At 44.5% G+C, this 24,708-nt stretch overlaps 1 protein-coding gene and 1 long non-coding RNA gene across 3 annotated transcripts in view; both read left to right on the top strand.

Annotated features, from left to right (window-relative positions):
• Positions 1–24,708, top strand: part of LOC143353339 (uncharacterized) — a 289,180-nt gene that overhangs the window by 109,472 nt on the left and 155,000 nt on the right. The window lies entirely within an intron of this gene.
• LOC143353340 (uncharacterized) overlaps positions 1–24,708 on the top strand; it is a 147,589-nt gene that overhangs the window by 59,141 nt on the left and 63,740 nt on the right. The window contains exon 1 of one of the 2 annotated variants that reach the window (XR_013082114.1): positions 18,029–18,089. The exons of the other annotated variant lie outside the window; for it this stretch is intronic. This is a non-coding gene — a long non-coding RNA (uncharacterized LOC143353340). Of the gene's footprint in view, positions 1–18,028; positions 18,090–24,708 lie in introns of those variants that run through there. 2 annotated transcript variants of the gene reach the window in all.

Here is a 24,708-nt window from a genome sequence, read left to right as displayed (position 1 = left end):
ATCACGGATGTTATTATTTTTTAGTATTCCGTGCGCGAATTTTATTGCAATTCAAAGCCTACCGTGCGCTGGTTCGATTTTAAGTTCGAACAAAATTTCGCGATATTTTTTTAATATTTAATGATCGGAAAATTCTTAAAAATCCAGTTTAATTGTACTTCGATTCGACCAATTATATTTCACTAGTAATCTCAAGTTTTAAATAGTAGAGAAATAAAATATTGTAGAGTATCTGGAACAGAAAATGAGCGAATTTTTATCCGAGGAGTGTAAGGGGGTTAACGATAGGCGAAGGAAAATTGATGAAACGTTCGCGAGAGTGAAATATCGAACAATCGGTCGCGAGTGACGGGTTCAGAAGAGAAAGGCCGATGTTAATGGCCGAACGCGCATCGCGAAAACGAAAATAAATCGCGGCGAGTTCACGGCACGCCGCCGCTTTGCGCGCCGTGACAGGAAAGCTGATTCGCGCCTTTGTACGTGTCTTTACGCGATTAAACTTTTTACGAGGCGATTGTGACGGATATAGTCGGGCCGCTGGCTGCTCGTAACTTTCGTAACTCGTCATCGTCGGTGTACACGACGCGAAACATAACACTTACCGCCTATAATTCGATCAGATTCTTGATTTATTGGCGTCGCGCGCTTCGAGCGACAAGTTAATTGACTCGGTAGCGAGAATCGAGAAATTACTCTTACTCTTCGGCGCATAAACGCGTCAGTGTGACATACTATACCTTCGATACATTCTTTTGTATATCTGCACCGTACAGAATTCCTTCTATGGACCCTCCGACAGCTGTGCCTGGGTCCGTCTTGACCCACAATATCAAAATATTTTTACTTCTAAAGTGAAAAGTACGTTATTAAGCAACTCGCATCCTTCGCACGAAAACCATTTAATACCGCATCGATTTCGCTACCATTCGACTCGTTCGTTCGATATATGAAACTATGCGCAAAACACAATTCGTTCAATCACGATGCAAAGGTGAGATAGCGCGGCAAATTGACACATTCGTTTCGAGCATGGAGCCACGAGCGGTGCAGAATTCGTTCGATCATGATGGAAAAGATAACAGATCCCGTAATGAGCGGCTCGAGGCTGGTTTCGCAGGAGCGTGCGAGAGGGGCTAACAACATCAATCTCCGCGGCAAACAGGACCGACGACTTTCGCAGAAAGAAAAGACGCGAAATTCGCGTGTCAGCGGACGCAACGACCAGGAACGATTAATCGTAGCGCCGCTTTTGTTTACCGGCTGCCTGTGGGGACGGGAACGTGTGCACGCGGTCAACAGGGTCCCGCCATCGTAAATTGTTGCGACTCCGCGCGCGTCCTTGTTGCGACCCGCAATAAAACCAGCAATACGAAACTGGCATGGCGTTCGCACTTATCGGCAACTGGGCACAACTTAGTTAAGTAAATGGTGCGTTTCGCGGCGGTTCGCGTGCACACGCGAACACCGTGTAGCGCATATTACGAGCCGCGCAGCGCCGCGCCGCGCTGCGCGCCGCTTCTAACATTCCGCCCGTGAGAAACTCGTTCACGGTTTCCCCGCCGGATCGCACAGCCACGATGATTCGATTAGGCTAATGATAGTAGGTGGGCAAAAAGGCCGTCCCCCCCTCTCTCTCTCTCTCGCTCTCCCGGACTGAATTCCACGAGCATTATCGATGCAAAATGAATTGCGTCCTCCCAGGGACACCGGACCGTCCAACGCCTACTCTCGCCTAGTGCTGAGACTTCGAAGCGACTCAAACCCAGAGACCTCTCCGTGGGACCGTCCCGGGATTCCTCCTCAGCCTTTCCCCTCGGCGGCTACTCAATTTCAATGTAAACTACTTTTTGCCTGGGAAACAATCGATCGATCTTTCAATTTGTCCTCGTGATTAAAGTCCCCGTCCGGCCTTAATGGACAACCAATGACGCGCCGGATTGCACGGCAGCCTGCTCGCAATTAGGAACCCGCGAGCCGACCATTACGGACGATTCGGTGATTATCCGCCGACCTCTTCGTTTTACCTAACCCTTTTGTCTCGGGGGAGAGCCCTTTCTTCGGGAGGGCTCCGTGATTCTTCGAGATGGGTCGGGCGATGGTGTTGTAACGAGTTTATGCTTTTTGTTGTAGTTGCTCTGACGTGTGTAGTCGTAGAATTTTTACGCTTCGCTCACTGTTTTTACGAGGAATTTTTACTTTTTCACTTTTCATCGCTTGAACGAACCGACTTTTCCCGTGGACCAAGACTACTGCAGAGGTAAATACAACAATTCGGTAACAGAAAGAATATCATATTTCATGAAAAGTTTGGTATTTTTCGAGAACAAGAATCTTTTTACTACCACCGCAGAGGTTTAAACTTATTCGGCAATTTGATACTCGTTCTGCAATTTCCGCAAAACCCACCGGCAAATTTGTGAAACACAGCGGTCCATTTGTCGGCGCGCACGAAGCTGCAAAAATGATCGGTATCGCGCGATTACTGTGATCGAAGGCGGAGGGACGCCGAGCCGCGGGTCACGATCATCATCTCATTTTCGCTGGGTTTTCGTGCTTCCGCCGGTATAATAATGGCGGGGGTTGATTGCTGACCAAGCAAAGGAGAACATTTTTCCCCGTGTACAAAGCTTAATTACGTAGGGCCATAATGAAGGGTCTTGTCCGTCGATCGTGCACCGTCCTCATGAGCGTTGTTAACGAAGAAGAAGAAGAAGACGACGATGACAAAAAAAAAAAGCAAATCTTGTTATCTTGATGGGAGGCCGATAAATGGATGGCTGAGTTAGTTCGCCCCGCGCCACAATAAGCTGACAAGCGGCTCTCGCATCCTCAAAGACGAGACCCGGTCATTTTGCCCGTGCTTTAATAAGGGACCTTTCGTTGACCTATCGATATATCGGTCCCCGACATCGCGAGGGCATTCCTCGCCGAGATCGATCGGCCCTTAGACGTTAAGCGCTGGACCCTCTGGTCGACAATTAGAGGGCTCTATGATCTATCGTGATCGATCGCGCCAAGCACTCTCGGAAACTTGTACGTAAGTGTACGTTCGGTGTTTCAGCGAAAGTAGTTTCACTGATAAAATCACGGCAATTGGTCTAATGAAATCTGAAACCGAGTACGTAAGATCTGTCATAGCAATTATTTTAACTATTATTTTTTAGAGGGTTTACCCTCTAGAGGGATTATCTCAAACTCGATTTATTACGACTATTAAGAGAAGAAATAAATTTCTATTCAATTCCTTCTCCTAGCAACTGCCGCAGAGTATTTACAGTGATTTCTCTATATATGTCGCCAAGGTCTGGATGATAAACGTCGCGGAGTATACCGAGAGGCTTCGGACGCCAAGAAGTGTAAACATAACACGGCTCGGGTATGTCCCCCGTTATGTCTCCTTTCCTCCCACACGACGCTGGCAAGACCCGTGTTGTTGACATATATCGAGAACTCACTGTATCTAGCGGAAAGAACCACAGAGCCTAGTACAGTAGAACCTTGGTAGTACACGAAACAGGACTGAAAAAGCCTACAAGCATCGAGGTTCCTGCGACTATCGTGGATCCCAATAAACTGCATGGAATCTCCCACTTCTACTATATATGTCGCCACTATGTCAATCCTCGCTTCTTTCACTATCACGTCTTTTCGTAACTAGACAGCTACATGCACCGCGCGTTGAAGAGACGCAACTGACGCGGTTCTGCCTGCAATCACTCTGGCAAATCTGAAATACTAATTGCAAATGAAGTTCTCCGAATCTATGGAGTCTTTACAGAGTTCAGTGATTAACATTTTGGGTTTTACGCTCCGCGCGCGAGATGAACGATAATTTTTTGTGGCGCGTGCGCTACCCGTGCAAATCGTGTCTACCTGTTGCGCTTGCTTAGCACAGGTGAATGACGGTTTATTAACGGCACGGCGGGACCTGGCGGAAAGTCTGTTCGGCGCAATTAGTCCGCGTACGCGCAAGTAACGAATAGAAAGCGGTCGTTGCGTTTTGTCGGCTGTCATTTGCTTGGCGTGCGCGCGCTCGTTCGCGAAAGAAAGAGAGAAGTTGGCCGGGGGATCTAGAAGAATGCGGCGCGCGGTAAAAAAGTGAAAAGGATCAAACGAGCAGATTGCGTTATTATCAACGAACGGATCCGCAACGAAGCAATTCCATTGGCAAATGATCCGAACTTCATTTGAGGGGGATTTAAACCGGTTTGCATATATATATATATACGTATGTACATGCACGTACGCGCGTATAGATACGCGGGACCGCACGAAATGAAAAGAGCAAAATATCTATGTTGTTTCGAGCAGCCGAACGAAGAGTTATACGCGCGATATCTTTCCAAAGAATCCAGAGCGGATGGGATCCGCGAAGTGAGCCGTGGAAACTTGTCGCGTAAATCCTGGCCAGGCCTGGCCGGGGCTGTGCACGGTGCAACACCGCGTTTCGCTGCGCCGCGCGGTGGCATGCAGAAACAGCTAAAGTGCAGCATCGTAAACCTTGATTTCTTTCTGTCCCCCCGGTTGCACGCTCTTTCTCTGTCTACGCCAGCCCCCTCGCTTCCTTCCTCTCTCTTTCGGTGAATGGAGGCTGGCCTCTCCCGGGCCCGGCCGGCCGGCCGGCCGGCAAGTGGAGCACGCCTATAAAATAAATAGCGGCGAACCTTGCCTGCGCCGGTTGCTATTGAACTTTAGAAGTCGCCGTAAACCTCTCAGTACCCCCTTTCTCCGGTCGTCGCGCGTTATCGATCACCGATTAAATCGATCCGTCCTCACCGAACTAGCCGGACGTTAACGAACCCGACGGATCAAACCGGGTTAACGACCCCGCGTCAGCTAGATCCAAACGTACCGAAGATGCGCAGTAGCGCACACTTAGCGGAGAGTAGAGTGTCACGGCCACCGGGCAATGATGGACAGTTCTATTAGGGGGACTCATAAGTAATGAATTATTTTGAAATCTAAAACAAACTTTGTAGCAAATCCAGGTTTTTATTTCTTAATTTATTATATAATCTACATCATTATCAAGGACAGTTTGCCATCTTTCCTGCAAATTTTCAATCCCCCTCTGATAGAAATCCAGGGTTCGTGAAGCAAAATATGACTCAAGGTGCCATCTTACATCTTCTACAGAGGTGAATGTTTTATTTCTTAAATAATGCTCCAGAGATCTGCAAAGATGATAGTCAGAGGGAGCAATATCCGGTGAGTACGGGGGGTGCGGTAAAACTTCCCATTGCAATTCTTTGATTTTTTCCTGAGTGAATTTCGCTGTACGGGGCCGGGCATTGTCAATTTGCAGTATTACACCTTTTCTGTGGACTAAAGATGCCCTCTTTTTCAATAGTCCTGAATACAGCCGTTGTAACTGCTGACAATACAACTCAGCAGTAACTGTTTCTCCAGGTTTCAACAACTCAAAGTGAATTATGCCATGACAATCCCACCACATGCACAGTAACACCTTTCTAAGTGATAAGCTAGGTTCAGGGGTTGATATTGCGGTTTGATTTGCAGAAAGCCATTGCTTGGAACGCTTTATGTTATCATAAAGAAACCATTTTTCGTCTCCGGTAACGATTCTGTTAAGAAATGGAACTCTACGAAATCTGAATAGCAATGAAGTGCAAATTGATCGACGAATATTCTTGTTGGTCTCAGATAATTGATGCGGTGCCCATATTCCTTGCCTATATGCATTTCCCATTTCGTGTAGGTGCCTTTGTATAGTTGACCGTGTGGACCCGAGGCTTCTCGATAATTCTAGTATACTTAATTTTGGATCAGCTTCCACTAGATTTTAGGGTGTCATTATCAAATTCAACTGGTCTTCCACTTCGAGGCCTGTCAGAGAGATCATAATTACCAGCAGCAAACCTTCTGAGCCAACGTTGACACTTGTTGACCTTCAAAACATCTCCATAAACATCGCTAATTTTCTTTGTTATTACCGTTGCATTAAATCCAGCATGAAAATGAAAAAGTATCCAATGACGAATATGATCCTCGGAAGGTACAGACGCCGCCATTTTATTACTGGGTTGTAAAAAAAATTATACTTTGTAGAATATTTTGAACACAGGCTGCTTTACCGAAAACTGTAAAAGAATACGTGTTTGCTCTTCAACGATCGGTACAGAACTAAAGGCAAAACAAATTCTTTGCAAATAATTGATTATTTATGGGTACCCCTAATATTTCATGTGAATATTTTTGATTCACATGTTTAACATTCAGTTTCAGAAAACGTGAAGGTGAAGGGGGGAAATTAGAAGATCTCCAAGAACGGTGTTAATTCCTGTAATTGTTAAATAACGATGGTAGGTTTAACGTTAATTTGACTAACGCGCAACAGAATAATATTTTAACGTTAAAAAAGATTCCCCTCCTCATCGCGATAAAGTCATTGTCTCACGTTCGATGCTCCCCTCGTGAAAGCGTGCGCCGATAGAAGCAGCGGGAAGTATTAACAAACTCGGATCGCGGTGCGGCGTTTAGCCGGTAAACGAGCAAAACAAAGCGGGGAACGCTATTTTGTAATTAACACGACGCTGTGGCCATTACACGGGCAGCAATCCCGTCCGTTCGCTAGGGGGATTAAAACGAAAAATCGTTCGTTATTATATTCGGGACGGCATGGCGGCAGCATCGGCTCGGCCGCGGAGCGAGAGGCAAAGAAATAGCGTAGGGGTAAATGAATAATGGAAACAGCGGAGTGAACGAAAATAAATAACGCGGCGCGCCGGCGCTCAATACTTAATTAAAACGCTTTTATCGTGCCGTAGAACCGGCTCTCCTCTCGCCTCGAAAAACCGTACAACGTTTTAATCCGGTCGGAGATCAGCCAGCAGATTATCGCGTGTAACCGGATGATTCAATAATAATTATTCGTACGCGGCCGGGTGTCCGTGTACCGAGAGCACCGAATGCTTTTTTTTCTCTCCCCCGTTAACGTTCCCCCTTTAAATCGCTTTTATAAAGTTTCGCGAAACGACCCGCAGCCGCTCGTTAAGCCGGGGGAACCGTCGATGCTGTTCAGACAACGGGAACTATTTCATCGAATTGTTCAATTAAATCGCTACCAGATATCGCGTCGCAAATCTGCCGAGCCCGCTCGTTAAGACCGGCCAAAGCATAATCCCCCCCTCCCCCCTCTCAATTAGCAATCGGTCTGCAGGTGGCTCTCGCTGGATTTTCGGATTAGACAGCGATCTCACTTCGACCCAGTCCATTGCGTTTCGCATTCTGCGCTCGCCTTTCCAACGATGTGTTCTATAGTTTAGAGATCATGTTGTGATGCAACACGACGCAACGGCGAGAGTGCACCACAGGTAATTCAGCACGTTTTTCACGCCACCTTTTAACCGTTCCGTCCATCATACGCTAATCTACATATCTACTCGACACGATTTTCTTTGTTAGACTAAATAACGTTTCAAACCATTTTCTTCCATGTAGAATTGCTAACTACCATGCGCCTTAACAAATGAATTTTTCGTGGAAAATATTCTGCCATGTTAATGAAACGTTATTTAACACGTTAACTGCCACGTCAGTCACATATGTATGACTGACAGTGATTTTTGACTAGGTTTAGAAATTCATTTTTATTGTGACATATCCAGATAAACCGAATTTTATTAGGATCTTTAGAATTCAGACGGGGCAAGACAGCAGCCCCTGTAACACATTTTGAATTTCTAGTTTCGGTTACATTAATTAAATTACACTGATTTTGTGAGAATCTCTGGGATTGATTTTTGGCACTTAACGTATTAATTAAATTTAGAAATAAAAGTTATAATGCATTCTAGAAAAGTAGTGTGACTGCATAAAAAGGTGTTTCTTTTTAATAACGAAATTGTTTAAGCAGTTTTGCAGTAATATCAGAAATTCATCCAGCAATTCATGCCACAGTAATTCGATTCCACAAAAGTCTGAATTTATGCAAACGTGGTTTGCTAGTCAGCGAGTACAATTAGATAGAATCTAAGAAGAACAAATAGAAGAACAAATCATCGGGCAATTCATGTAGCAGTAATTTAATCACCAAACGTCTGAATTTATGCAAAAACGATTTGTTGATCAGCGATTAGTCGAGTGGATATAGGTCGAATAAAAATGGCACTTTCCCGAGAAGAGAATTTCCTCTGGGGCACGTACGAGTACTTTATGTAAGAAGATTGATACCAAAGTGATAAATCTGACGTTATATTAGCAGCACGCTGGATATTACCAGCGACATACACGGCACAACAGATTACCTCGTTCCACGAGTACGTTTTCCTTTTTTTATTCACGGATAAATGGTACCGACCAGCGTAAAGGCACGCTCAAGGCTGGCCTTTTAATTAGATCACGGTGCCACGATGCCCGCGGACGCATCTGCGCTCATAATTAGTACGAAGATTTTTAGATCATGCCGGCAGCGAATGGGCGAACGAGAATCCGTGGTATTTCGCCTTTGAAGTTTTACCGTGCGATGGAGTCGCGACTCGTGCTCGTTGTGTTCGCCCAAAGATTCCATTTATCTCGTTAAAGCAACAGCCGTATCGTCGGGATTTATGAAAAGAGAAAAGAGGAGTTTATTGTTCGAGAAATACTCGTTTGTTTATTTATAACTAGACTGCGGACTTCATGCATTCCTGACAGAAATGAGTAGATCAAATGCAACGCGGTAAAAGCTCTTGGACAATTTAATAATCCCGTTTACTATTTTCAACTTAGCAGAATTATTAAGGGAAACAAATGTCTCTGTAGCTCTTGCAACGAACGCAAATTTTATTTTGCCGTCAAAACCCGTAACAAATTCCCCGTAAAAGAATCCGTGAAAAATTTGTAACTATACGTTTCTACTTATTTTCGGTGCAGACGCGTCTATCAATTGTACACTTCAAAAAATAATAATTCCATTGTTTTCGGTAATATAATTGCATTATAGTTGCGAGATGCCTTAAAAGATTCTATCTAGCGGTAGCATGAAATTAGAGAACAAAAGAGAGTTCCTTTTAGATGGTAAGATATACTGCCACAATGTGGTTACTCGTTGCATTCGATCATGATAATAGGGTTTATTATAAATATTCCTGTTATTTTCCGCGGTTTTCTCGATCGCCACGGGCTCGGTATCGATTACACGATCGTCCCGTCGATCGGTTCGATCGCGCGAAATCGCTTAGTCATTATCATACCGATCCGGTCACTCAGAAACACGTAGAATGAGCAGAATTGACGGCTGTTCGGTAATAGGCGGTTCAGTCTTTTGGTATTTTAATTATTGGCGAGCTGAAAGCGGCCGGTAGAATGCATGAACTATAGCGGCAGGATTGAAATCTAGGTAACATGAGCGAAAGTGATGCGTTGATTGCGAATTACGCGTTCGCTTCAAACGGGCACGTTAATCAATGACCGAATGACCTGGACGTCGCATAATTAATTAGAAGCCAGACACTTTGAAAGTGTTATCACTAGATTGCGGATTTTATGCGTTTATGACAAAAATGGGTAGGCGTATTTCAAAACAGTAAAAACATTAGAAAAATTTTAAAATACTGTTACATTATTTTCATCAACATACTAACAGAGAAAATAAATTTCGTTTTCACTCGAGTCTGTTGCATTTTAGGTAGAAAATTTTTATTTTGCGCAAAGATCCGCAAGGTCTAGTTATCACGTGCTAATTTTATAAAAATTATAATATCCTTTATTAAGCCGAAGCGGCGTAATAAAAATATTGAAAATATCTTCTCACGTTAGACTGACTCTTATAACATAAAATTATGTACACAAAAAATCTGTATCTATATGTTTTATTTTCTTATTAAGAACGTGATATTTCTTTCCTTTTTAACGAATTTTTAAAACATTTGTTTCTGACTTGTATTAATTTTTACCACCGCCTCGGTGTACCAGAAAGGTTAACTTAGAATAATATGAGAAAAATGAAGCCTAAAAAGAAACGTTGATCTAGATTCTAGATGACGTACTGTCTGATCTAGAGAACGGGATTTCCTTAGAAATCCTCGAATTCTTCGTCACCGTGGATCGCTATGTCCGATATTCCTGGAAGCTGTGCGGCCGTGCCGATGGATTTATAGTTCCCCGAAGATATTTGAAGCAGAAATGATTTGTTCGGAGGACGCAGCAGCACGTGCAAAGAATTCCATGATCGCGGTGCTCCTCCCAGAAAGCTATATATAGGTATTTGAACGGGGCCAGGTCATATGAAAATATGAATCATCGTTCCTCCCGCGGATTCGCCTCGAAGCGAGAAACAGTCTCGAAAAATGCTCATCGACACTCTTCACCGTGTTTCTCGTTATTTACGACGCCGAGGAACGAAGAACAACGATGTACTTCTGTACTTTCCTGTGAAAAAATCCGATTATAATTGGCTGTTGGAGCAGACAGAAACGCAGGGGCGGCTACCCCCTGGGCACGCGTTGATAAGCCTGAAATATGAACGAAGTATCGCACGAAAACAGTGCATGAAATATGGCGGCCGATGATGCTCACGACTCGGAGATCCGGCCAGGGTCGTTTTCGTTTCTGTTTCTGTTTCTGTTTCTGTTTCTGTTTCTGCCGTTGTCGATTTCTTGTTCGCTCGCGGGCCTCTGTTTTAATACCGTTCCGCAAAGGACAATGCTTCCTCGAGGCGCAGGCCAGCTTTCAGCAGCGCTATACTATAAATGGCAACTTGTAATTAGAAGCCGGGACCGCGCCGAGATAACGTTGATAGGGTTCGTGAAATATCGAACCTGAGCGAGGAACATTCCGAGACATTTTTTAAGCAAATCGAGCACGCCGGGAATTCGCGTTTGATAAAGGATCGCGCGCTTAATTTAGAATGCTACGATGAATCGTTGGTTCAGCACAGAACACTATTTTAGGAAGTACCACTTTTAGAACAGTCTTTTGTTGTCCTTGGCATCTGTGAACATACTCCTTCGGTTTGTCAAGTTGATTTTTTAGAAAGGCCACGAGTTTATACTTTTCCAGACAAATTTTGGGAAACAAAAGTTCGCAGGAAATTCCATTTTCTTCAGCAATGGTATTTCGATGCACAAGAATAAGATTTTTATATCCCACAAGTTTAATTGATCCAAAGGTCAATCGGGCATTTCATAAAATTGTCGAGGTTTTGAATTGTCTAAAGAATGTACGAAGCAACAATTCAAACGCAATATACATGTATTTACGCAAGTGCATCGATTACTCCACTGCATTGGATAACGCAGTAGATGAATCCCGCTAATTAAAGCAACTAATCCTGGTTCTTGCAGCAAGCACGGTCTGCATTCATAAAATGTTTATGCTCCCGATTTTAATCAGACCCGCTGCCTCGAGAGTCCGGCGCACCGAGCTATGCAGTCGCGCTGTCGGTGTGTTCGAACGAAAGTGAAAATGCATCCGAGTGAATCCAGAAAGGTGCATCGCGTCAGAGGCCAGCCTGTGCCCTTGAACCATCCACCTGTTCTCGTGGAACGTTACGCTCGGATTATCTGATCGTAATAACAGGACGGGCACGCCAATTGCCGGTGAGGTTTAATTGCAACGAACTGCAGCATCACGTGCAGCTCGACGCATCGTGGCCTCGCTATTGCTCGAATTTAACGCTGGTTATGGCTGCTATCTCGCCCCCCCCCCCTAACTCGTATCAATTTCTCGCAACAAATTACGAAACGATACGGACCGCATTACCGTGGGTAATCTTGTTGATGTTGCTGCCACGGAAATTTCATCTTTATCTTATCGCGAAACAATAGATCTATTTTTTTGACTTGAGAATTTTTACTCGATATCCATTTGTGTCTCTTCAAATCAGCTGGAAAAGGTTATTTGCAATTTCACAGCGTGCGGGGAATTTGGTACCGGAATTAAATTAGGTACTAAACACGACAAAATCGTTAGATTTTTTATTTTACAAATATTAAGATTATAAAACTGCTTTGGAAAAAATTTTTAAAAATGTGTATTGATGATTAGAAGCTTGAAGTGTTAGAAATATTCAAAGAAGTAAACTTCATGAAAATTATTCTTTTCAGCACTTACATAAATTTTTATTTTTGAAGCTTGTTGCAATTTAATTTGCACATATTATCTCACTGTGCTTTTCCGAGGCTTCTGAGGTTACTAAAAAGTTTTAGAAATTCTAATACCAAAAACAAAATTTGTTCACGTCCTTTACTGCATACTGAAAAAATTACTTAGCACATGCAATTCAATATTAATACAGTGCAATAAACTCGATAAAGTATTTCAAGTAATACCGGTATAAATTCCAGTGAATTCTTTGCTTCGTTCGTAACAAGCAGTATGATGATTCTCACCGCAAAGAAAATTGTGATACTCTCTTCACGCCTTTTCTCGAGAATATAGTTTGAGGATGATACCCAGAGCCGATTACGACCGAACATTTCTGCATGTCTGCATCTCGCCGAATGCTCCGACCGCAGATTTCTGCGTAACAGCCTGAATTGGTCGATTAGGCTCCCATCGAAAGAATATTATCTGCGAACGACTCACCCTTATTTTCGCATTAAACACGCGCCGCGAGTTTTTTTTCTGTACAGCTACCGCGATGTTCTGAAATACCCTATTCACGAAATTGACTGCAAATCTCGTTATTCTTCCTGTCCCTCAAAAGCGATTATCACACCAACAAATTGACTTTCTCCAAACTGTTTCCGCTACGAATTTGATCAAGGAGCTGTATGTCACTCTGCACGCGGAAACGCTGTTCTAATTGTCACTTTCGAAAAGCGTTGCACAGTTATTTTATTCTAATGGAGAGCTGATTCGAGACTCAATTAGAACTCGACTGTGTGAAATAGTGGATAACGATACAGCTGAATGCTCGTATCGTAGAATTTTCCTTGCTACAAACAAATTAAAAATCGAATCTTTAGAAAATCTTGCTGTCTTAGATGTTCGTTTTTGTACACTTAAACGAATCATTAATTGCCAGAAATGTGTACGCTCGCGGGAAAACAAATTAAACGTGCGAGACGCGAACGCACGAACTGGTGGGTTCAGATGAGGAATAATTGCGATAATTTGCAGTGAATTAATACATTCACAAAAGAGAGGAAGTTAATGGAAGTTCGGAGGTCTCTTATTGTTCAGAGCAACAAATAGAAATTTAATCCGTAACGGATTAGTGGCGACAGTTTCGCACGATCGCGCCGGAAAACTTGGAGAGATCGTTAGTCCGCTTGCAACATCCGCGGCACCTCTTCGCAGACCGCGCCGCGAATGACTTTGCTTCGAATCATCGCGATTACTTTTCGCCCGAACCGAGCGAACAGTTCACGCTGCTCGCGGCGAGGGGCAAAAACGAAATCGTAAAAAGCGTTAATAGAGAGGCCGACTACAACGAACAGAGAGCGTCTCGCAGTAAGGTAACGAGCGAGGTTGATCAATAAAGCATCATCAGCACCCAAGTCCGGTTCTACCGGGTCGACGCGTTCTTCATGAAGTGTGGCGGCGGCGGAATTTAGGGCGTTCGGTTATTCCAACAGTAATTGCCAACCACCAACGGATAATTAACACGGCATTAAGAGTTATCTCGGCGAATCTATCGGCGTCGGTGCTCGGCGCGGAACGCCTCTTCGGCCGAGCCAGATATACGCCTAGCCTGAGCTACGAGCCACTCTCACGGCAGTTCGGCTCTATGGGAAACGGCCTATCGTTTCGCGGGTTTATCTGCTCCTAACACTTTTTTAATTGACCGGACAAAATTACGGTGGCTCGTTACCGACGATAATGGTCGTGCCGCGCTCCGACCGTTTCGTACGATAATTCGTTCGACAACGATGGAGGCCAAGCCGCTCCAGCGGCTCGGATATGCTTCATGCTACGCTTTATCAACCATAGAAACGTCGCCAAACATGTTAGAAACGTGTGTCGATTTTTGAAGAATTTTTAAAGATGGAAGTTGGATACAGTGGATGATTTTCTATTTCTATTGTACGCGAAATGGTCACCTTCTTGTACAATAGATCATGAGCAGCATGGAAAAATATTCGAACGACGAATTCTGATTTTCTACTGTAAATGAAATTTCTTCATTTGTTAACAAAACATAAAATTACATTGAAACTGTTATATGCCCGTCATTATTATTCTGTGCTTTGTTACAAAATTTATACACGGTTTAAGCATAGTGGAAAAGTCTTATTACGCTAGGATTGTCATGGTGGAAAATTGGTTAAAAGGAATCTAATTGAATTACATATAATTCTACAATAATACAAATAATTGTATTAACTTGTAAATTAACTACGAGTTTCAGGGACCGAAGGAAATACGTCGTATCCTTTAAAAAAGTTTCATATGAGTAAAGATGGAATGCAAATTTGAAGAATGCTCGTAGAAAATTATCGGATGATTTTTATCCGAATGACCAAGTCCCATTGTGGCTAGCATCCTTTCACCGGTGATCATTAGATTGCAAATGCCGCTCCTAGTGAATTTCTAATATGTTCGACGAGCCGACAAAAATTGGTAAACTCCGCCCTCGTCGTGTCTCGATTTCGAAATTATCTATTCTGTCGAGAATTGTCCGGCAACAGGTAAAGCTGGTATTCAGATAGCGAGATGTCTGCGAGATAGGAAGAACGAGGTAGAATTTCCCAATCGTTGGATCGATGTAAAACCAGCGATACGGTGAATTAATGGTTCCCTTATCGATAGATCCTTTCCCTAATTCTCATTTTCATTTGCCGGAGATGCTCGAAAAAGAATGTTCTGTCTGTGAAAAAGACGGAGCAAGATTTGCTCTTGCGGGTTCACCCTTGCAGGACCAAACATGGAAATATGTTTTAACGAGTCGCACTGTAAAATGTAAATTTTGGTCAATGTTATCAGCGGGAAGATCGCACGGTACACTTGAATTGCATCGAATCGTCGGCCTTCGGTGAGTCATTATCAACTGCACACGATCTTCCTTCCGAAAATGCGTCATCGCGTGACTCACCTCGATTCGTGTCAATTTTTGGTCATTCACGCGTTAATCGTGTTTAAATTAATTTATTTAGCAGCGATCAACTATAAGGACGGGCGAGAAATATAACGACAAATAATTGAGTCACTTGACGAAACGGCTTCTGTTTCTCGAGAAAAATGTCCCGAAAATCGGAAAAACGATTTGAAGCCCGTTAGTCCAGCCTGAGGACTGAAGCATCGAAATTCGCATCTATCATCAGCCTAAATTGAAAATGACCGGGGATATTAATAAAAGATCCGAGGTGCCCGCTCATCTAGGTAATTGAAACTCACAGAACATCCTTCGGAACGTCTGATTTTGATGAATGCAAGCTCGATCAAAACGAAATCAGCGAGCCACGTGTGTACGCATGTGTCGTAACGAATCTCGCCTGTAAATTGCACCTTTCCACGTGACGCCGACATTATGATAAATTGCGAGTCCCTGATCCTGGAGACGTTCACCGGACTGTTGATTATTTACCAGGGATTTTTCACCTGCCACCTGACGGTTCATTGTGATGCGCGGCGGCGTGTGCTCGGTGAATCAGCGACTCCTTTCGCGGGGCATCTCGAGTGAACGATGAACTTTCTAATTGTCATAACTTTGCAAATTTCATCGGGGGGAGAATCGTGCCCGGTCAACGACTAGCTACAACCATTCTCGCGATGCACTTTATATTAAATATTCGCGAGGATCGCCGCCGTTAAAGCCCGCGCGCGTCCCTGATAGTGAATAATGGCTGACAAGCGAGTTTACGTGTTATCGTATAATCCAACATGCGACTTAAACTTGATTAATCAACTGTCTGCCGGCTGGCTCGTTACCCGGGGCATCTATAGCTGAGTAACGAGAATTAATTTCGATGCTCGTGCTGGAATGTGAAGGGGGACCCGTCTTCTGTTCGGAACGTTGAGCAAGATTTTACTATGTCGGACGGGGATCGGACTCGAAAGCTTCGACGTCGCCGGTTGTTATTTTAACGCAACCAGAGTCAAACGCGCGAACGACCTGTTACTATGCCTGCGAATATTCTCGCCGGAGATTTCCAGATTGAATTCCAGAACGGGTCTCGTCGATTCCTTCGCGTCGCTGAAGGGTCTTAAATTCGTCGACGGGTTTCGCCATCGATGTACAAACAGCCGTTCGCATTTATTTGCTACATCAAATACTTATTGGAATTCCCAGATTAAGATCTCGAAAGCGACCCAGTAATCCTTCAGGTGTCGACACCGTTGAGTGGCTCTGATACGTCACAAACTAGTCGGGCTTAGGGGTGCTCTGAAGCTGCTGTTGCGGAACAGTCGTCGAGGTAAATAGCAATAATTGCAGGAAATTGATAGTTCTGGAAATGTAAACGATCTCATGTCAAGATGAATGCTGTCTGTCAACAGCTCTTCTTCTGAATACGTATGTTTATAGCAGTAAAGGATAATTTTCTTGAGCGTCTAAGTATGTCACGATTTCGGTTCGATGTGGTTCGTATAATAGAGGCTCGGTTAACAGTATATACGAGGTTCAGTGTTAATTGGTTCGGATAAAGGAGGTTCTACTATGAATGCATTAATTTTTTTTTTCTTTGAATTTCTTTATCGTAATCACGGGAAAAATCTGGCGTTTCAATGCTATCAAAATTGCTGTATAATAGTTTGAATTATTTTTGTGAAACTCAAATTTCTGAAAAATTCGGATTTTATGCGTTTATTAAATTAAAAGAATTTAAGAACGTACCTCCTATTGGGCTTCTGTCTCTTGCACACAAACAATTAGAATAACAATAAAGAGCCGCAGTCTATTCACGAGTGTGCGTGCCGAGTTTCTGGATGACGACGAGAGTATACTGCATCCAACATTTTACAACCAACGGGCGACTGTTCTCCGCCGCATCCTCTACCGTCGATATTTATAGTCGCTAAAGAATATTTACGTAAAAGCTTCGACAATTCGTACATTAAATAACCCATAGAAGCAGCGACGTAACGCGAACCTCTCGCGGCCTAGGGGGTTACTTCCGGCATGCGGGTATTACTGCCGGGTAAAATCCTTGTTAAGGGTTTCTGATTAAAATTCCCGGTAAGAAACGAGGTGATCGTTTAAGGGTCTCCTCGGGGCTAAGCGATTGCAAGCGGTTTTGCATCGCGGACGAGAGTTAAGGCTCGGATCGCGCGAGCGACTTCCGCGTCGCGCGCCGCGCCGGTACCGCACCGTCGATCGTTTTGAAAATCAATATCGTAAATCGCGGCGTGCAGCGCGGAGCTAGCCGAAGATAACCATTTTTGGCGAACGCGTTTGCCGGCAGCCTGGCTCTTCTGGGTTTTGACCTTTATGGGCATCGTTACGAATCACCGTGAAATCGTCCCCCGCGCGTCGCCGCGCCGCGTCCTGACGTGAATTACACAGAGGCTGCTGCAGGTAGATGCAGCAGCGAGCGCGGCTTTAGTGCGCTTCCTCTTGAACTTTCTCCGTTCGAGCCACGACGACGAGTGCCGGATGCCTTCGAGCCGCGCCGTGAAAACGTCCGCTCGACGCTCGTTCACGGGTTACGCGTGGAAAAGTGCACCGGACGTAACAGGTGCGGTAACGATGCTGCGGCCCCACGGTTTCCGCAACCTCGCCGGAATCCTCTAATGGCCCTCCTTGTTCGCAGCTTCGTGCATTCTCTCCCTGAAAACACAATAAAAACGAACAGGTTCACCAGCGTTCCGCGGCTTATTTACACGACCCTATAAAAATGAGAAGAACGTGTCCATCCAAATTTCTTTTCACGACTGAACTCCACAACTGATCGGGGTGATTCAGGAAGCAGTCTTCTAAAAAAAGATCCACTGGATCAGTGAGATACGTTCTTCGAACCATACAATTAGACATCGGATTGAGTGCTCGAGCGTTGGACAGTCTCCGACAAAAACACGTGGCCCGAAGGCCCGCAAGAAACCGTGATGACTCAATGCACACAGGTGTTCGCCGACATTGTCTAAGGTATAAACGCGGAACAAGAAAGCCGATCGAACACAAGGGTAGACGCCCTAGGCGTGAACAGAAACCGTTCTCGAGCGAACCGCGCGATGGGGAACGGGACGACGAATCGTTTAAGTTAAAGGTATGTAGGCACGTTCGACAAGAGAGACGAATCGCCGGGGTCGTGGGTCACTGATAGATGTTCCCAGATAAGCGGTCGCGCTATCGCGATTTCACCGGCGCGGCGCGGGGCCCGTCGGTACCCGCGGTCCGCGGATTTCAATCTGGTATTGCGTTTCACCAGGAAGCACCACCGGCTCCCTTCGATCGGGCCCCGCGGAATGTGGATAATGCGTGGCAATCGAGCCGTAACTCTTGTAACTCTATTGTGAATCATTGCGTTCGATGCACCGAGCGGGATGAATCGGAATTGCGCGACTAGGATTAGGCGCCTTCTCCGTTGCGAGAGGGTTGCGCGCGCGCGAAATTGTTCTCTCCTGTTGCACGACGGGACTTTCACCGAACAAACTCGTGGACAGAACTGTCAAAGTTTTCTCATATCGTTCCGCGTTACGGAATAATTACAGGCGACTCCGATTTTTACCGGTAAAATCGAAACTTTCGTACAGTTACACTTTTTTTTTTACAATAGTTGCTGCACTTAATACACGAGCTTAACGCGCTAAGTGCCAAATATCATTCCCAGAGATTCTTACAAAATCATAGTAATTTAATCAATGAAAGCGAAACTAGAAATTTTAAATATAGGGGATGCTGTTTTAACCCTTTTGAATTCTAAAGATCTTAATAGAATTCGATTCATCCGGATATGTGCCAGTAAAAATAAGCCTAGTCAAAAATCACTGTCAGACATATGTGACTGGCAATTAACGTGTTAAATATTAATTTTCAGACCTAGAATCGCGTGGCTGAGAAAGAAATTCGTAAAAATATGGTAAACTGTCAAAGGAGAATAATTAGATTTGAAAAAGGTGAAGATGGAGGTCTACGGGTCGATTGGCTGCATTAAATTGTCATTCGTTCCCAGCGAGGCAATTCGCATGCGCCTACCAGCGCATAGTTTACTTTACTTTGATAGCAGGCTCTCGCTATCGCGTTACTGTCGTATTAAGCTCCTAGAACATTAATAACGCAGCCGATGAAGTTACACCGGCGGCCGGTGTGCTTGGATCGGCGGAGGTGCAAGTGTCGGAAGCCGGGTCCGTAATAATATTACCCCGTTACGCAATATCGTAACGTAAAGGTAGTGCCATTGATGTTGCATACGGCACAACCGCGAAACCAGTTGAGAAACATTGTGCGCGTTATTATGAACATAAGCGTAATGTATACAGAAGGCTTCTGCACCGGCCGTCGCGCCGCGTCGAGCGAGCACAACAGCTTCGACGTTTCCTTGAGAAAATCGCCTCGCCTCGCGTCTAGGCGCACCAGGGAATTCCAGCCGCAACATTTGCAAGCGTAATAGCGCGTTCGCCTATCTACACTTCCTGAAGATGCTTTCGTATCGTTCCCGATACCGTGGAACCACCGGCCAGGGCTGCACTTACCCAGACTTTCGTTTTCTCTCGATCACCGTAGATCTCCGCGCAGACGCTCTATCCGACAAAGCAATTTCGCCGTTCTTGTTCGTCCCAAAGTATTGGAGAACGTTGTGAGATATCCATAATGATCGTTCAGATATCCATAAATAATTGGGTTGTCCGGAAAGTGCTGGTTTTCCAGGAAAACTCAAACGCAGTACATTTAAATTTCTATATAAGTTTATTGAATTATTATAAGTGTCATTTTGTTCCATAATCTTTCTCCGTCTTTCAACGTGCGTTTTTCGGCGAAAAATTTTTAAATATGACTTTTTCATGTCGATCAAAGAGTTAAAGTTTTTTTGGCTGCTTTTGCAAATGCCTATAACGCACTCTGTTTCCTTCCATGTTTAAGAGCGTATAAAACTAACCAAAATTAATGTATCCTGATCGAACTTTTTTCTAAAAATGCCTGAAATATCACCTTTTAGACTATGCGCACATACCATTTTCAGACATATTCAGACCCATCCTAATGCCGCCTCCTTAAGAATCGGTTTAACCACACTGACACGAATAATTGCAAAGAAGAATTGTACACATCGAGTACTTCTCCGGGAAACTTCTTCTTCTTCTTTAAAGGTTCACGCGACATTCCGGGAAAATTCCCATTGATTTTAAGGATCGCTTTCGTACCCCTAGCATGAATGATCGCAGATAAAAAGGAACGTGTCGAACATTTCTCCTCGAAACGACGTTGGATCGCAAGCAGACCGGTGTTCGGAGGTTTACACGACACCCCGGAAGATCCCCGTTATTTCTCGAGACATTAAAATAAAATATGTTGTTAAAGTTGCTCTTTAGGAGCCGTTTTTACCCCGCCGACGTCGACGATCGTATATAAAAAGGAACGTGTCGAATATTTCTCGGCGAAACGACAGAAATTGCTGGCGAGACCGGTGTTTATACGGCACCCCGGAAGGTTCTCGGATTAATTACCTTCCACGTCGTTCAGAAATCGTAACAAACTTTCAACCATGAGAACGGCCACATAATATCGAACGGCCCGGGAGGCCGTCTATCCCGTTTAGTGTCCAAGTTACGCGCATAAATAACCAAGCGAACGAGCAGCTTTGAAAACACAGGCGGCGTGCTCGAGCATCGCGCGAGTCCTCGGTCCGTTTCCCATGAGTTTCACCGGCCATAATAACGTTCTACCGTGGAAAAGATCTATAGGTCAGCGTGACGGATTAGCGCTTCGATTTAGGCTGGTCTCTTGCGCGCACGCACGCCCTCTGCGTCTGCGATTAAATGCTTCTTCGCCGGTCGGATCCGCGAAAGCCGAGCTTTCGCACAGGAAGAGCGCGTTTCTTCGCGTAAAGACGGAATAATTGCCGGTGCGGATGCAAAAACGGAACATATTTTCTCTCTCTCTCTCTCTCTCTCTCTCTCTCTCTCTCTTGATTACGTTAATTGCACAAGGCCCCCCTGCATCCCACGATTAGCTTCCTCCGCTCGATTCCGGAGGAGGCTGTTTACGCCGGGTCCCTCTCCGAGATTACTTAACGCTCGCAAGATGCTCGTCGACTTAATTGCACCGATTGCGCAATATATTTCGCCTCTTCGGACGACCAGTTTCCGCCTGACAGGCGTTAGCCGGATCGTCCCGAACGGAAAGTTGAGCAACTTTGCCTGCAAGGTGGCTTGTTTGTTGCCGTGTTGTCCCGCGGCTCCAAGGGGGACTGACCGTAAAGCCAGACAATGGGCCTTTGATTCGGAAGCCGATGGGATTATGTTAATGTCCACTGTCTAGCGGTGATTCTCGTTAGAGGGAAATGTTCAACATTTAATCCTGCCTCGCTGGGAATCCAGCCGGTTGCTCTCTCCAATCGCGTTCTACTATTCGCATTAGCATCTTCTGTGTCAACGCTTTCGCTGTGTTCATTAGAAGAGAAAACACCGAAGGGCACGACGAACCGTTCGCCGAGAAAATTAATTTAATCTCTGCCGTCGATGTTGCAGCGTTTCTTCTTTAGGCATGGTCTCTTTCCTTCCTCGAGTATAGCTTGTTCGAATTGCTCGAACCTAGTTCAGCTGATGCATGTTTTATGATACCGTGGGTGATGGAATCATTTGAGCACGAAAAATTGATTTCTCAATCCGTAGCGTGAAGAGAGCATTGTCTACAGTGCTGGGAAATATAACTTGTCAAACATTGACTTGGTGAAAAAATTATAAGAACTCGGTATTGGTAGACTTTCATTAAAAATTGATTCCGTTTATGTGAATTCACCAACTTTCACTGTAAATGGTTTTAATACCTCGATCGCCAACTGCATTAGAGAGAAATGATTTTATTGCATTAAAACGGGCATATTTGAGGATGTAGGATTTTTTAGGAAATATCATTTTAAACGAATACCGTGATGATCCTGCGACTAATATTTGAGATGAAGGATTAGAAAATTGAAATTTGTAAGTAAAAGTCTGTTCGGTGATGTTTGGCAACATCTGCGAGCAGGCTAGCAGAGACAGTCAGCTTTCTCGCGTAACGTCATTTGTACCACGCTCCCCGATTGTCTTCGGCGGGGGTTTCGCAACGGAATGGACAAGAGATTACGATGTTCCTCATTGTCAATTACGAACGAGCCACCGCGTAGGCACGTCTGCTAGGACTCCTGGATAGTCCATCGGTAGGCCAATTGAATGAACTGAAGCACTCTCGGCCGTTTACTGTTACACGAGAAGAAGATTGCATCAGGAGGCAGCTTTCCTGGCTCCTGTAATTGGGGTGGTTACGACGTACTTTGATTCTTTCGCTGATGTAATTTCGAACGAGCCCTACCTGTCTGAGAATTGAAACATTGTTTCAGCCTCCGGTGTACAAAACGACGAAATTATCCGAGACGTCCCGTGATCCGACGCAGCATCGACTTTCGCGCGCGAAAATGCGAAATCGCTTTAAAGCGATTTGAAGAAAAGGCGGATCCCGGGAGTGGAGTAATGCGAGAAGCTTGTCGAAGATACAGAACAGGAGATTCTTATTTGCTGGCCGAGCGGGTTTTGAAAGATGGCTGCTCTCTCTCTCTCTCTCTCTCTCTCTCTCTCGGTCTCGGACGCGCGGTTTGTGCTTATCATTTCATAAGACTCTCGCTTTTTGTCATCCGATCGGCAAAGTGCTGTTCACTGTCGTACCGGCTTATGTAATTAGCGACTGAGTGCGCGATAACGAAAGCCCCGGCGTCGTCTCCTGCACTTATTCGTGACCTCGTTACCGGCAGCCTTCTTCCTTCGCCAATGTCGGCTAATCGCTCGTTAGCGATGACTAAAGCCGATCCCGCTGTAACGAGGCGAGACCGATTCTCTTTTGCCATCCTCCTGGCCGTGCCTTCGCGGAATACAGACAGATCTCCTGGCGGCTCCTGCTCGTTATTCGACTCCTGCTCGACCGTTCTTAATCTCCTATTACTCGCGAAACGCTCCTCAAATCGTTTTCTCATAGAGATCCTTTGTCGCCGTTCGCGATCCTCTTTTTCGAAGTGCCTTGTAACTCCGGGCCAAGATTTCCTAAAATACTACTGTACGAGCATGTTCTTCAGTGTGCTATGTAGACAGATGCTTGCAACTTTTGATATTTTATATAACATATAAACATATGGAAATATGCTTAGTATTTTAAAAAATCGTGGAAACGGTTAACCCTCTATGGGTCGAATTTTCTTCCGTTGATTTCTATCTGTAGACAACTCGCAAGGCATATACTTTGATATTTCAGGTTGATGGTGCTGCTATCCGTCATCAATATTGTTATTCGTTATCTCAGGGACATTATATAATTAAGACGTATACGTCATCTTGTGAAAAAAACTGAAATTATTTGGTAAAATGTCGATATATTACCTGAAAGTTACACGGGTTCGTAGAGGGTTAATTAGTTTGGAGTAGGTACAAAACATATTTAAAGTTGCAAGCATTATATTTTATATACGATATAAAAATATATATTTCAAAATAAATAAATATAAATGTTTTCATATTTCCATATTTTTCAAGGAGCTAGACGATCTATCAAAGTTTTAAATAACATGGGAAATCAACAATATATACCAATCTCTTGTTACGTATATTGTCAAATTACATGCTCGCAATTTTTGTAATCTTTCCAAAGTTTCAGAATTTATTTCAAGAGCATCGAACACACTTCAGGCAACAGTAACAGTGATGTCATCATAACCTTAAATTATTCAACGAATCGCTTCCAGTATAGCATCATCATAAATCTCAATTAAATCCGATTTAACCCGAGTGAAAAGGTCAAACGCATATGACTGCAGAAGACAGAAGATATGAATACGATCTGGCACACCTGTCAATTAAACGGTGCGAAGCATCTACCGACCGGTAAACGGATAAGAATGACTCGAGGTTAGCAAGGATTAGAAAAAAAGGAAAACATTAACGAGAATCGTTAACCAGTAGACACCTCGGTTAACGAGAAGAGAAGATGGTCGCGGAGGTTCGATAACCTTCACCGTGAGGCAGACCGTGGAAACAGGCAGTGATTAATTTCGTGAGACCGGGCCACGCTTATGCATTATCGTCATAACGATCGCGAGGACGATCCCGTTATTTCCTCCCGTGTCCGATCGTGGGAATAACGAGCGGCGGTTTGGCTGTTATGTTCGGTTCCGATCGCTACCAATATTTCGTTGTACCGGCAGTTTATTTTCAATCGGGGCCCCGATAGAGATCGGCGGATCGTAAATCTCGCGGAATAACAGAAATTGCGGTAAACAATCCGGTTCGTTTTCCGTCCGGCGGCCGTTTGCCTGTTATGCAATGCCGTGACGCAAAGGCGCCGATTAGGTTCAACGATCACAATACTCGCGGATGAATCATAAGGTCTCCGAGCGCGGCCGATCGATCGGGCAACATCGACAAAATCAACAGCATACCTTTCCGGAGGATGCCGGGTAAACGTCCCGGTTATGTTGAAAAAAAAAAACATCTTTCGCAACAGACCGCGGAGAATTCCTAACGGGAACCTCGATCGAGTACTATGGGCATCGCGTTATTTCGCGTGTAAATCGATTTGGGTAATCGATCCGTTCGTCGATGTACATGCCGAAACGCCTGGTTTCTCTTCGATTAGGATCCCTTTCTCGTTACATATTTTTATGATATCTTGATACGATTCCACGACTGCCCTCCTCTCTGTTG

The sequence above is a fragment of the Halictus rubicundus genome, chromosome 4, assembly GCF_050948215.1.
Source record: "Halictus rubicundus isolate RS-2024b chromosome 4, iyHalRubi1_principal, whole genome shotgun sequence".
Lineage (NCBI taxonomy): Eukaryota > Metazoa > Arthropoda > Insecta > Hymenoptera > Halictidae > Halictus > Halictus rubicundus.
This window is presented reverse-complemented; position numbering and strand designations above follow the sequence as displayed.